This window comes from Trachemys scripta, chromosome 14 (assembly GCF_013100865.1).
Source record: "Trachemys scripta elegans isolate TJP31775 chromosome 14, CAS_Tse_1.0, whole genome shotgun sequence".
NCBI classification, from domain to species: Eukaryota; Metazoa; Chordata; order Testudines; family Emydidae; genus Trachemys; species Trachemys scripta.
In genome coordinates, this window is record NC_048311.1 from 27,211,444 (window position 1) to 27,223,814 (window position 12,371).

The window sequence follows — 12,371 nt, forward strand, 5'->3', positions numbered from 1 at the left end:
AAATTAAACCTTCATGTTTTATCAGCTGCTGCACTCAGCTAAATATAGTATTTCTGCAATTACTCCCAGTATTTTCACCTTACCCACATTTTCAAGAGTACTAAATAAAATTACTTCACACGTTTCATTTCAGACTCATGTTTAAGCTTCAGATTTTTAATATACTTCAAAAGTTTCATAAGTAAACTAAATCTGACATCCAATTCTTAACATTAAATGTAAAATCCAGACTGAGTATTCAAATTGGCAAAGTAAGCAGAATCCGAAACCTAAATAAATTGAAAACAAGTAGACAAATGCCCTCAGCACCCAAAACACTGATAGTTTCTCATTTTCATTCAGTATGACTAGTTGTTTTGCGAAAGCTTTAAATAAAATTTCCTATCTCTGAAAGCTTTAATTCTCAACTGATTTTTATACTCAATACAATTCTTCAAATTGATATTTTATTCCAAATGAAACTGGAGTACTAGCAACAAATCATGTTGCTATTTGCCTACTCAGCAATGGTGTACAAACACTTCGTGGCAAGTGGGTGTCTTCAGCTATCAGTTTCTGCAGAAAGTTTTTTCTTTAACAAATTAAGTTTCCAGCCCATATGGTTCTGAAGGAAAGCTTCCAAATACGTATTGATGTCCTGTCTTCCTAAATTTGGAGACAGATTCCATGCTCTGCTATTTTGCCTGTCTATAATTAACTGAAGAGTAAAATTAACAGGACTTTGATCAGCATCTCTATTGCTAATGAAAATTTGTGCCAGTGGTGAAACTGATCAGTATGTCAATTTCATTGCAGCTGCTTGGAGAAGACAGAAGTACCAGAGCCAAACACTGAAAGTTACTTACTGGGGAGGACATAAAGAGAGAATAGGCAAGGAGCAAATTAGCAAAGACCCACCCTAACTTTTAGGAAACTCTGGAATGGAGGGCTTTGTTTTGTTTTTTTTGTAATCAGGAGACAATTGGGGTTTTCAAATTTACTGAAAATAGAGTCCCAATCAGGGCTGAGTTAGAGCACTCTCCCCTTTTACAATAGGTGGGAATTATAGATAAATTAGCTGTCTAACCAGAGTACTCCCTCTGGCCACTGCTGGTGGTTCTTTTCTGCTTTCTCACTCTCTCCCCCCCCCCATCCTAAAATAAAAAGGTCTATACTTGATCTTCACTTCTGGCTTGTCAGTATCTGGTAAATGTTTAAAACCATGCTTGCAATAAAACAAAAAAGGACCTCTCCTTAGAAAGTTTCCACCATGAAGGAGAGAGATGTTCAAATGCTCCTAAAATAGCTTCAGAAAAATTAATCTTATGCCTAGAACTGCCTTTTCTTATTATCAGAAGCCAGTGCTGATCCTAAGAATGCCAAAGTAATATTTCAGTTTCCTTAGATTTAGAAGGAAGGTTATTCTTCAGAGAAGCAATTATAGAAAAGGGAGGAGGGGGGAGGAAGGATGGGGGGAAAATCCCATCTCACCTAACCAATCAGAAGAGCTATTCAACTGACACAGGAAAACCAGGCATAATCAGCACAGCCTTCTAGAGGGGGAGAAATGTCACAAGATTTTTTTTTTTTTAAACTATCATAAAGAAGGATAAGGAACATTTATTTCTTTATATGGCGCTATAGCAGTTTTTAAGGAAACCTACAAATATCATGTTCAATGTTATTGGGTTAATTTAAAAGGATTCAACTACTGGTAATTGTTTTGGAGCTATTAGATGGAGTATTCAGATGAACTCACCAAAACTGTTAGAGCTTTTTAACTCAATAAAGGATTAGGCATACAGACCAGTGAACATTAATTTAAAAGCAAAAGACTGAAATGAAAATCTAATTTTAAAAAATGTCTCTATTTCATTCAACACATCAATCCTGTAATCTTGCTGTATTTTAGTCAATAGCTAAGCAACTGTCAATATGTAAAAGGAACAGTTTGAGCTGACCTCTGTTGCCAAAGTTTCTTTACAGGGAAAATCTAAACAAAAATAATGAGAAAGTGAAATTATCCATAAGAATAATTCCAATTACAGGTAATAAATTAGATGCATTTGCAATGATCCAATTAAAACACACAGTGCCATATAAAACTTTATATAAAGTTTTGTATTTATAATATTAAACCTCATGGGCTAAAATCAGAGTTTATACAGAAGTTCCAATTGACCCCAAAATTTGAAAGTCAAGATGAGTTCTTTCCTTCTTGTGTATTGCCATCAGCGAGAGATCAGAAGGGGCAAATTATGTCCTCAGTGACCCTTGTTCAACCCCACTGTCTTCAAGGGGTTTTCACTGGTTATCGACCCTGTAATTGAAAGAACTAATCACTAACAAAAGCAAATATCAAGCAACCATAGGGTTTGATAGAGAGATGACTGAATACACAAAAGGTCAGATCTGTTGAGTTAGAAGGTGCCATTTTTGCAGGGTTTTTTCAGAGTAGAATACGTTTTAAAGCAGCACCCAAAGTTTAAGGTGGTACTAAAGAGAAAAACTCTCAATTAACAGAAATACAAAACAAAAAGAAACAATCTTTTATGGAACATAACACTCCTTAAAAAATAGGTATTTGACAGATAGTTCCATTACAGGAACAGTAAATCAAGGGTTGAGCCAGTATCGAAAGAGGATATTAGACTCAAAACAACTACTATATTAGGAAAATTGCTCCCAACCTTAAAGTATTTAATCTAATTTGAAGTTTAATACATTTACTTTATAATGTGAATAAAAATCTTGTGCTACGATGTTTGAATTACACACTGAAAGGATAATACAGTATAAAAGATGAACTGCCAGATGTTTCCATTATAGAAGAAATGGATCAAGATTGAGAAGTGTATAAAAATAAATTTCCAAGTTTAGTTAAGCTAGAGTTGTTACTCTGTGGAAAACGGAAGAAGGGCATATAAGCATTCTTTCAGTAAACAGCTGCGCAAGTCAGTGGAAAATGTTTAAACATGGCAGGCATAGAAGAACATCGGGATTTCACAGCTACAGATACAAAATGCTGTTGCAGCAAGAATATGTAGAATAAATCCATTCCTTCTATTGTTGGGATTCAAAATTCTTTCAGGCTCAAACTTGAGTCAGTTTGATGAAGACACTTAGCACCGACAAAAGAACATGTATTTCTTTGGAATTAACCATAGACTCCTGAAACTTACTTCTGATTCAAGTGGAACAGTCTAGAGAATAACCCTAGTAGCTGTGGTCCTATCCCAAATTTTTTTCACTGAGACCATTCAACCAAATGCAAGGAAATCTACAAACAAATGTAATTTTTGCTGCCCAAGTTCTGAATTAAAAGAGCTCCTCTATCTACCAAAAAGGTGGCCACAGAAGAAGAGTAAGAAGCCTAAAGAAAGAGAAAGATGGATCTGGATCATCTTCCATGTTGACCTAGAATCATCAGGCTTTCAAAATATGAACTCTGTACTCAGACAGTTCAGGAGCGAACTAGAAGAGGATATGACTGGCTATGAGACTGGAGAAAAGAAGGCTTCACCCTAACCCTTCAGATACTTTGAAATTTCCTGCATTAGAATTTATGGGCTTATGAATTAAAAACACCAATAAGCTTATATTGTTCCAAAAATTAGAAAGATTGAGCTACGTTTCTCTGATGCAGTTGTGTATCCCCAGCCTAAGAGGCAAAATTGATATATATCATCCCAGTCTGAATAAAAGGAGCAGAAAGGCCATCAAGTGGAACATTCCTAGCCTTTTCTGTCATAGTGAAAACAAACAAATTTCTTAAGTACTTTGAGGAGAAGCTTGCTGGTATAAATTGCTGGTCTCAAATGCAAAGAAAAAAAGCTAATAACTGGTCAAGCTATGGAGAAGCCTTACAATGTAGCACTTCACTTCAGCATATGAAATGATGCACCAGTTGTATTATTCCCATCATCCTCCAACTTCTACTGAAACTATCTATTTATATAGTGGTACACACACTGTGGTCTCCGATGGCCCTCAGAAGAGGTAAAATATCTGTTACGTTAAAACTGGAGCAGGTGTGAGAAGTAAACTGAGCTCTTAACTTCACAGGACATAGGTTGCAATTAGCATTCAGGTATCTTCTGACACCTCTTTGTCTCTAGTTTGCCTTGGTATAAAGCAGGGAGGGCTAAATTGCAATAAATCTAAGGGGTGCAAATGAGCAAAGATATGTCACATTATGTAATATTAAATTCACATACAGTATGCACCTAATTAAATTCCTGTGTTACACTTTTATAAATTGCCTGTTTACAGCCTAACATACCTAGCTCCCCGTTATACTACTTCAAATTCCACTTCAACTAATACCATTGTAAAACACACTTTATTTGACAGCCTCTCCTTAAGAGCTGAGAGTCATCTCTCTCAGCTCAGCCACACTTTGTTTTGAGTAATTCAGCAATGTATGCAGAGTGGCTTCCAGAACCAGGCAAGAAAAGCATACAAAGGTGCAGAACATTTTAGGAAAGAACAATACCCAGTCATTTCTTATCTGAATGGCTTAGCTGCATGGTATTTAGGCCAGTCTTGTGCTTTTATACTTATTTGTTAATATGGTTGGTGCTACATCCTCCCTCATAAAGTCTGAAGATTATGTGACAGACACAGAAGATGCACTGGAATATTCAGAAGACAAAGTTACATATGTGTAAATGTATTATTGTTAGTGCATGTAGCACAGAACTGTAACAACAAGAAGTCAGTCAGGAAAAAAAAAAGAATGACAACTTTACAGAAAATAATCAAATAATCTAGTTTCTAATGAAGAATCTGTACTTCCTGGGTAAACTGTTCCTAAATTCTGCACCACTGTGGCAGCTTCATTTAAACTAAAATTAATTTATGATTACACATGAAATCAAACCAGGAGTACCATCGCCCCTGTTTTGATATTAAATTCAATTTTACGCCATTGCATATTTACAATATTCTATACATGTTTTTGTATTGACAATACTGTACATAATTACACTGCAGAATTTGTCACTGGTGATGCTGAGAGCTTCTAAAGAGGATGAAGCTGGGATTTTTGGCACCTATGGTGGCAAGAGAGTTTTGGACCATGGCACAACCACATTATGTTTGTGTGTATGATTCTGATAACTATTTCATTGCCAATCATTTTAACAATTGCCATTTGAAGAGTCATCTATAGGTTTTGGAATTATTCCATTAAGATGGATAGTGCATTTCCCAACCCTCAGAGCTATTATGTTCAAATTCTTTTTCAAAGAAAAAGGCTTTGAACAATAAAAAAATAAAAGTTTGGATTCTGAAGTACAATTCTGCAACAATGGTTGGATTCAACTTTCCAAAATCCAAATTCAGTTTATTTCTTTTTTTAGAATCTCAGGGAAGTCCCAATTTTTCAAAGGTAATTTCAGATACTTTACTTTAAGAATATGGATATTTTGATTTGTGAAATCAAACTGGATACATCATTAACCACATGAATTTCTCAGTCTAAGAGATCAACAATAATTAGGGTTGTCGATTAATCGCATTTAACTCACGCGATTAACTCAAAAAATTAATCTCGATTAAAAAAATTAATCTCGATTAATAGCAGTTTTAATCGCACTGTAAGACAATACAATACCAATGGAAATGTATTAAATATTTTGTATGTTTTTCTACTTTTTTTAATATATTGATTTCAATTACAACAGTATACAAAGTTGACAGTGCTCACTTTATATTATTTTTATTACAAATATTTGCACTGTAAAAATGGCAAAGTAGTAGTATTTTTCAATTCACCTCATACAAGTACCGTAGTGCAATCTCTATCATGTAAGTGCACTCAAAAACAAAACAATGTAAAACTTTAGAGCCTGCAAGTCCACTCAGTCCTACTTCTTGTTCAGCCAATTGCTAAATCAAACATGTTTGTTTACATTTACGGGAGATAATGCTGCTTGCTTCTTATTTACATCACCTGAAAGTGAGAACAGGCATTTGCATGGCACTTTTATAGCCGGCATTGCAAAGTATTTACGTGCCAGTTATGCTAAACATTCGTATGCCCCTTCATGCTTCGGCCACCATTCCAGGGGACATGCTTCCATTCTGATGATGCTCATTAAAAAAAATAATGCATGAATTAAATTTGTGACTGAACTTCTTGGTGGAGAATTGTATATCTCCTACTCTGTTTTACCTGCATTCTGCCATATATTTCATGTTATAGCAGTCTCGGATAATGACCCCAGCATATATTGTTCATTTTAAGAACACTTTCACTTCAGATTTGACAAAACACAAAGAAGGTACCGATGTGAGATTTCTAAAGATAGCTACATCACTCAACCCTCGGTTTAATAATCTGAAGTGCCTTCCAAAATCTGAGAGGGACGAGGTATAGAGCATGCTTTCAGAAGTCTTAAAAGAGTGACACTCCGATGCAGAAACTACAGAAACCAAACCACCAAAAAAGTCAGCCTTTTTGCTGGTGGCATCTGACTCAGATGATGAAAGTGAACGTGTGTAGATCCGCATTGCTTTGATGGTTATCGAGCAGAACCCATTATCAGCATGGACACATGCCCTCTGAAACAGTGGTTGAAGCACGAAGGGACATAAGAATCTTTAGTGCATCTGGCACATAAATATCTTGCAACACTGGTTACAACAATGCCATGTGAATGTCTGTTCTGACTTTCAGGTGATATTGTGAACAAGAAGCAGACAGCATTATCTCCTGCAAATGTAAACAAACTTGTTTGAGCAATTGGCTGAACAAGAAGTAGGACTGAGTGGACTTGTAGGCTCTAAATTTTAGATGGTTTTATTTTTTAATGTAGGTTTTTTTTGGTACATAATTCTACTTTTGTAAGTTCAACTTTCATGATAAAGAGATCGCACTACAGTACTTGTATTAGGTGAATTAAAAATACTATTTCTTTTGTTTTTTACAGTGCAAATATTTATATTTATTTTTATTACAAAGTGAGCACCGTACACTTTGTATTCTGTGTTGTAACTGAAATCAATATATTTGAAAATGTAGAAAATATCCAAAACTATTTAAACAATAATAGAATACCATTTATTTAATCACGTGATTAATCATGATTAATTTTTTAATCACTTGACAGCCCTAACAATAATATGACTACAGAGGAAGCATTTACATTATAAACCACTATTTTCAAGTGACTGCACATCTCCGAAAAAGCTTCCCTTTGGACTGAGATTTAAGATTGCTCTGCAAAACAGTTTGGCTTTTTTTCTGAAGATGTCTTTCATGGTTAAGTTTTCAGACACTGAGATTTGACACTTAAAAAAAAAAAAAAAAGTAAAGTAAAACTTGCCATGTCTACACTGGGGGTTAGGTCAAAACTACAGCGCTCAGGGCACAAAATTTTTCACAGTCATGAGCCATGTAGCTAGGTCGATCTATTTTTTAAATGTAGACAGGCCTTAGGCTTTGTCTATTTAAGAAAGTTACACCAACTCTAAAAGTAAGATTTTAAACCAATTTAGTTAAACTAGTGCAAACCTGTGTGGACACTTATTTTGGTTTAAACCAGGCTTATCTTGGTTTAACTTTAATTGATTAATGCTAAAGGTAAATTAAAATAAACCAGACAAACTGAATTTAAAAAGTGTCCACACAGAGGTTATCAGTTTAAACTGGTCAAAAGCCAATATAAATTAAACTGGTATAGTTTTCTCATGCAGACATGACTTTAGACATATCTTTCTTCAGCTTTATTAAAAGATTAAAAAAAATCAGAGCACATGTACACACTGACAGCTGTATTCATTACAATTACACACTGAAATACATGCATGGGGCATGGTTATTTTGATGTCACCAATACATATGCATCACAGTCAGATTTACTCCACTTTTATGTACCACTTCAAGTTCACCATTTCCCTTACAGTCAGTTTACAGCTGTGTTTTCTCACATAGCAACAGAAAGGAATATTTTAAAAAAAGAAAGAAAATGTGATCGTAAAAACCACAGCAAATTGGCAGAAGGACTCAGAAGCAGGTGTAATACCTGAAACTACTTTTCACTTTTTATTTTAATTGGTTAGATTTCAAGTTGATGGTGTCTAAATGTAAACCTAACACTTAATCAAAGAGTCATACTATTCATAGTTATGGTTCCCACAAAGAAGCAGGACTTTATTTCATGAGTGCTGCATCCTTTCACAACTCATGCATACCCTTTCACCTAATCCCTGAATCAAAATCCCACTTGCAAGGCCATTCTGGGTGAGCCCATACAAAGCAGGGGCAGAACTCCACACCTGCTCAACTCATGTTCCATGGCTTTCTAGTGATCTAGGGCAGGGGTCAGCAACCTCTGGCACGCAGCTCACCAGGGTAAGCACCCTTGCAGACTGGGCCAGTTTGTTTACCTGTCACGTTCGCAGGTTCGGCCGATGGCGGCTCCCACTGGCTGTGGTTCGCTGCTCCAAGCCAATGGGGGCTGCGGGAAGCGGCACGGGCCGAGGGATGTGCTCGCCACGGCTTCCCACTGCCCCCATTGGCCTGGAGCAGCGAACCGCGGCGAGTGGGAGCTGCGATCAGCCGAACCTGCGGACGCGGCAGGTAAACAAACTGGCCCAGCCCGCCAGGGTGCTTACGCCGGTAAGCCATGTGCCAGAGGTTGCCGACCCCTGATCTAGGGTGTGATTGAGACCCTGCTGCTCAGCAGCAATTTCCAGGCGAGAGAGCCTGATTTAGCAGCTCCTTCCCATTTTCTACTCTCTGACTGAGGAGATGGCTGTATTTAAAACTAAAAACTAAACAATGTAATTGATGTGGCACCAATTATTCAAGTATTAATAACAAAAGAGCATTCACACAAATCTAATATGCCCAGATCAGAAAGCTTTGACTTGAAGCATCAAGAGAATTGGTGTGTTGACAAACACACACTTATAACTGCTTCACACAGAAGCGGTACAAGAATTCTGCAGCCATGTACAATAAATTTCTTACATTCTTTTAACAAAATGACAAGAGATGGCTGTGCGGTATGGTCAGTGTATGTTTTAAATGTAAATAGCTATACACAGCCACAAGTTCTAATGAATTGAGGACTTATTTTCTAGAGGCTTCCAAAAGTTCAAGAATGACATTTTGTAATGTAGAAGCTCGATCCTCACAACCTTTGGTATGAATAATGTATGAGAGGAACCCGGGACTGTCATTGGAGTGGCAGACACAGAAAAAAAGTTTGTTAGCTGGCTTGCGCTAAGGTTTGATTAGCATCAGCTAGCAATTCCTATAGTATAGGACTGTATGACAGTAAAACGTGTTTGCTACCTTTGTTGTCACCTAGTGAAGTTAGCCATTGGAATTTTATGTTAGAAAGCACCCCTTTGCAAAGTAGGACTGAGCAGCTGAAAAGAACAAGAAATTCTGCCTGGCCATAAAAGATCTAAACATAAAAAGTATATGCGAGGATAACTTTTTGACAGGTTTTTTTTGGTCCTTCAGATAATACATTTTATACCAATTACCCAAAAGGCAAATATGCTGAGCAACCTAAGATGACCATTATAATTTTCCTTAAAAGTGACACATCTCAAGAGAAATTCACAATTACTTTTCTCCAATTATATCTCAACCTCAATCTCTTGAGGAATGCTTGTTGTACCAAACATCGACAATTAATAAGACTAAGCAGAGGGTACAAATCAAAGCAGCAATCTTCCACTGAAAGATTTCCTTAATGCAAAAGGTCTGTATGACTTTTTTTAGATGGAATCATTAGACAGAATCAAGAAGACTGACAGTAAATGTGAGACATGCAACACCACATCCACAGCTGAACTATAAAGCTTAGTTTTGCACTACCATTATTTGCAAATGAAGTAAATCTTCAAATATTCAGATTTTTTCTATACCCACAGAAATCTATTCAAAACTGATCCTAAGAGTTCTAAGATTTACCATACAAAAATGTCTTGAGGAAAAAAAAAAAAAAAAAAAAAAACTCAGGCCACATAGCTGGTCTGAAACAAGACAATTTCAAGTATCGGGGGTAGCAGTGTTAGTCTGTATCCACAAAAACAAGGAGTCCAGTGGCACCTTAAAGACTAACAGACAATTTCAAATGGTTTTCTCTCTTATTTCAAATAGAAAGAGCCCTTTTATGCTATTTCCTTTCACAGAAATGCTCCAATGATAAGATTAATATATCGTTAGCAGAGATGGGTCCAAACAAAAACTCTAGATACAAACCAGTCCAAACTTTGCATCCTAAAGCCCCATCTCCAAAGGCTTGTCTACAATTTTCACATCAATTTAACCGGATTAAAAATGTTATTAAATTAGTGCAACCCCTTATTGTGTATACAATTATACTGGTAGGAAGGAACTTTTACCAGTATAATGTATTTCACCAACCCACACCCTGACATCCAGGTCAGATCTAGGAATAAAGGGGCAATCTCTACCACTTGATCTCAGCAAAAATGACAAGGATCATCATCAAGGCTATTCATTAGTACCAACTTTGATGGACAAACATCTATATCACAAAATTCACCAACAGGAATGGAACAGAGATCAAACTCATTTTACAATGAACAATTAGCAAGCAGCCAACAATTTTGGTCACTGCTTACTTGGGCTGGATTCAACCCAGAAAACTAGATATTAGATAACACGTAACTCCATACTAACTGTGCATAGATTTGGGACTTTAGAAATCTGCATTCCAATAACAGGAAAATTTAACTAATATTTATTTAAAGAGGGCATTCAAAGGTTTTTCAAGCCCACAATTGACTTTACAAGATCCTTTAGAATTTTCTCTCCCCAACTGCTTTTCCCACGAACACCCACAACACACCTTTCAAGGTTCATGGATCCCACATATGCAGTGTATCTCATCCAGTGCACTAAATGCCCCAGTAACAACTATGTCAGTGACACCAGACATTCATTACGCTCTCGAATGAACTCACACACAAAAATAATAAAAGACAAAAAAAAAAAAAACTATCACCTTTGGGTGAACACTTTTCACAAAGCGATCGCTCTATATCTGACCTATCAGTCTTCATCCTCAAAGGAAACCTGCACAACACTTTCAAAAGATGAGCCTAGGAGCTTAAATTCATCACTCTGCTTAGACACTAAAAATCATGAACTCTCTCTTTTTCTCCTATGACTACAGAGGTGTTAACAGGCCACTCTACCCTGGATGGTCCCTTACAAAATATGCTGACTACTTACGCTGCTAAACAATGTGTTGCACACCTTGCATTTTGCTGTGACGCTGGGAGTGCCTTTTCTAGACCTGAAGAGTAGCTTGAAAGCTTGTCTCTCTCACCAACAGAAGTTGGTCCAAGAAAAGATACTACCTCACCCACTACTACCTCACCCACTTGTCCCTCTAATATCCTGGGACCAACACAGCTACAACTACACTGCATATATCTGGGTCATTGTGCCCATTCTTATCCCTATTTCTTTTATTTTATAACCCACAATATGCACCCATTAGGTCTGTGGGCACTTTTCTAGTTAATTATTGTGTATTTTAATTGTAAAACAAATACAATACAGAGTACATTATTCAATTATTCACCTGATAATCAAAAAACCAAGCTGTACCTTATATCCCATATTCTGCCACTTTAAATGTATTAAAACAGATGGCCTTTGCAGCAGGTCCTGAAAGTTAAAGATGGGCTCTGGTGGGCAGGAAAGAAACAAACTCCAATGGGGGAGACCTTCATGGAAAAGGCCTTTTCAGAAGCCCCCTCTTGTTTAAACTGAGTATTCCAGCTAACCACAAATGCAGAAGCACCACACAAGGAGAAGCAATCTCTCAGCTAGCCAAGTCCAAAACCAATTTGAAAGTTATAAAGAACCAACAACCTGAATTCCAATCAGAAATCAAGGGAAGGTTTAAACTCTACTTCCACCAGAGACAGTTACTGCCATGCCTTAAATTGACCAAACATGATCTCGAGACCAATAGGAGCTGCTTTCAGCATCTGTTAGCCCAGAAAGCTCTCAACTAAGTTTAGTTGCTCTCCTCCAAAAACTGCCAATAGGAAAAGCCAGGCCAGCTAAAATGTAAGTAATGAATTATAATTCTTCTTCACTTACCTGCCAAGACCTCAGTTCAGAGTTTTTTGTTACATCGTCACCTTTTGCAGAGGTCAGGAGACACATAAAAGAGCACAGGGAACAAAAGGATGTTCCCTGTCCTGTTTAGGATACGGACCTCATCACGTTGTACAAAAAAAACAACCAACCCCAAACCCATAATTCAGTATTCAGATTTTAGCAGAGTTTTGCAGCCAAGAAGAGGAGAGATTACGTGTTTGTATCTGGTGACAGTTCCCACAGAATCTTTCAAACAATGTAATTCATACATAACCCAGACTAG

The 12,371-nt window shown here is 36.8% G+C and overlaps 1 protein-coding gene across 9 annotated transcripts in view; it reads right to left on the reverse strand.

The window, feature by feature from the left end:
- Window positions 1–12,371, reverse strand: part of BPTF (bromodomain PHD finger transcription factor) — a 94,849-nt gene that overhangs the window by 75,461 nt on the left and 7,017 nt on the right. The gene's annotated exons all lie outside the window — the stretch shown is intronic.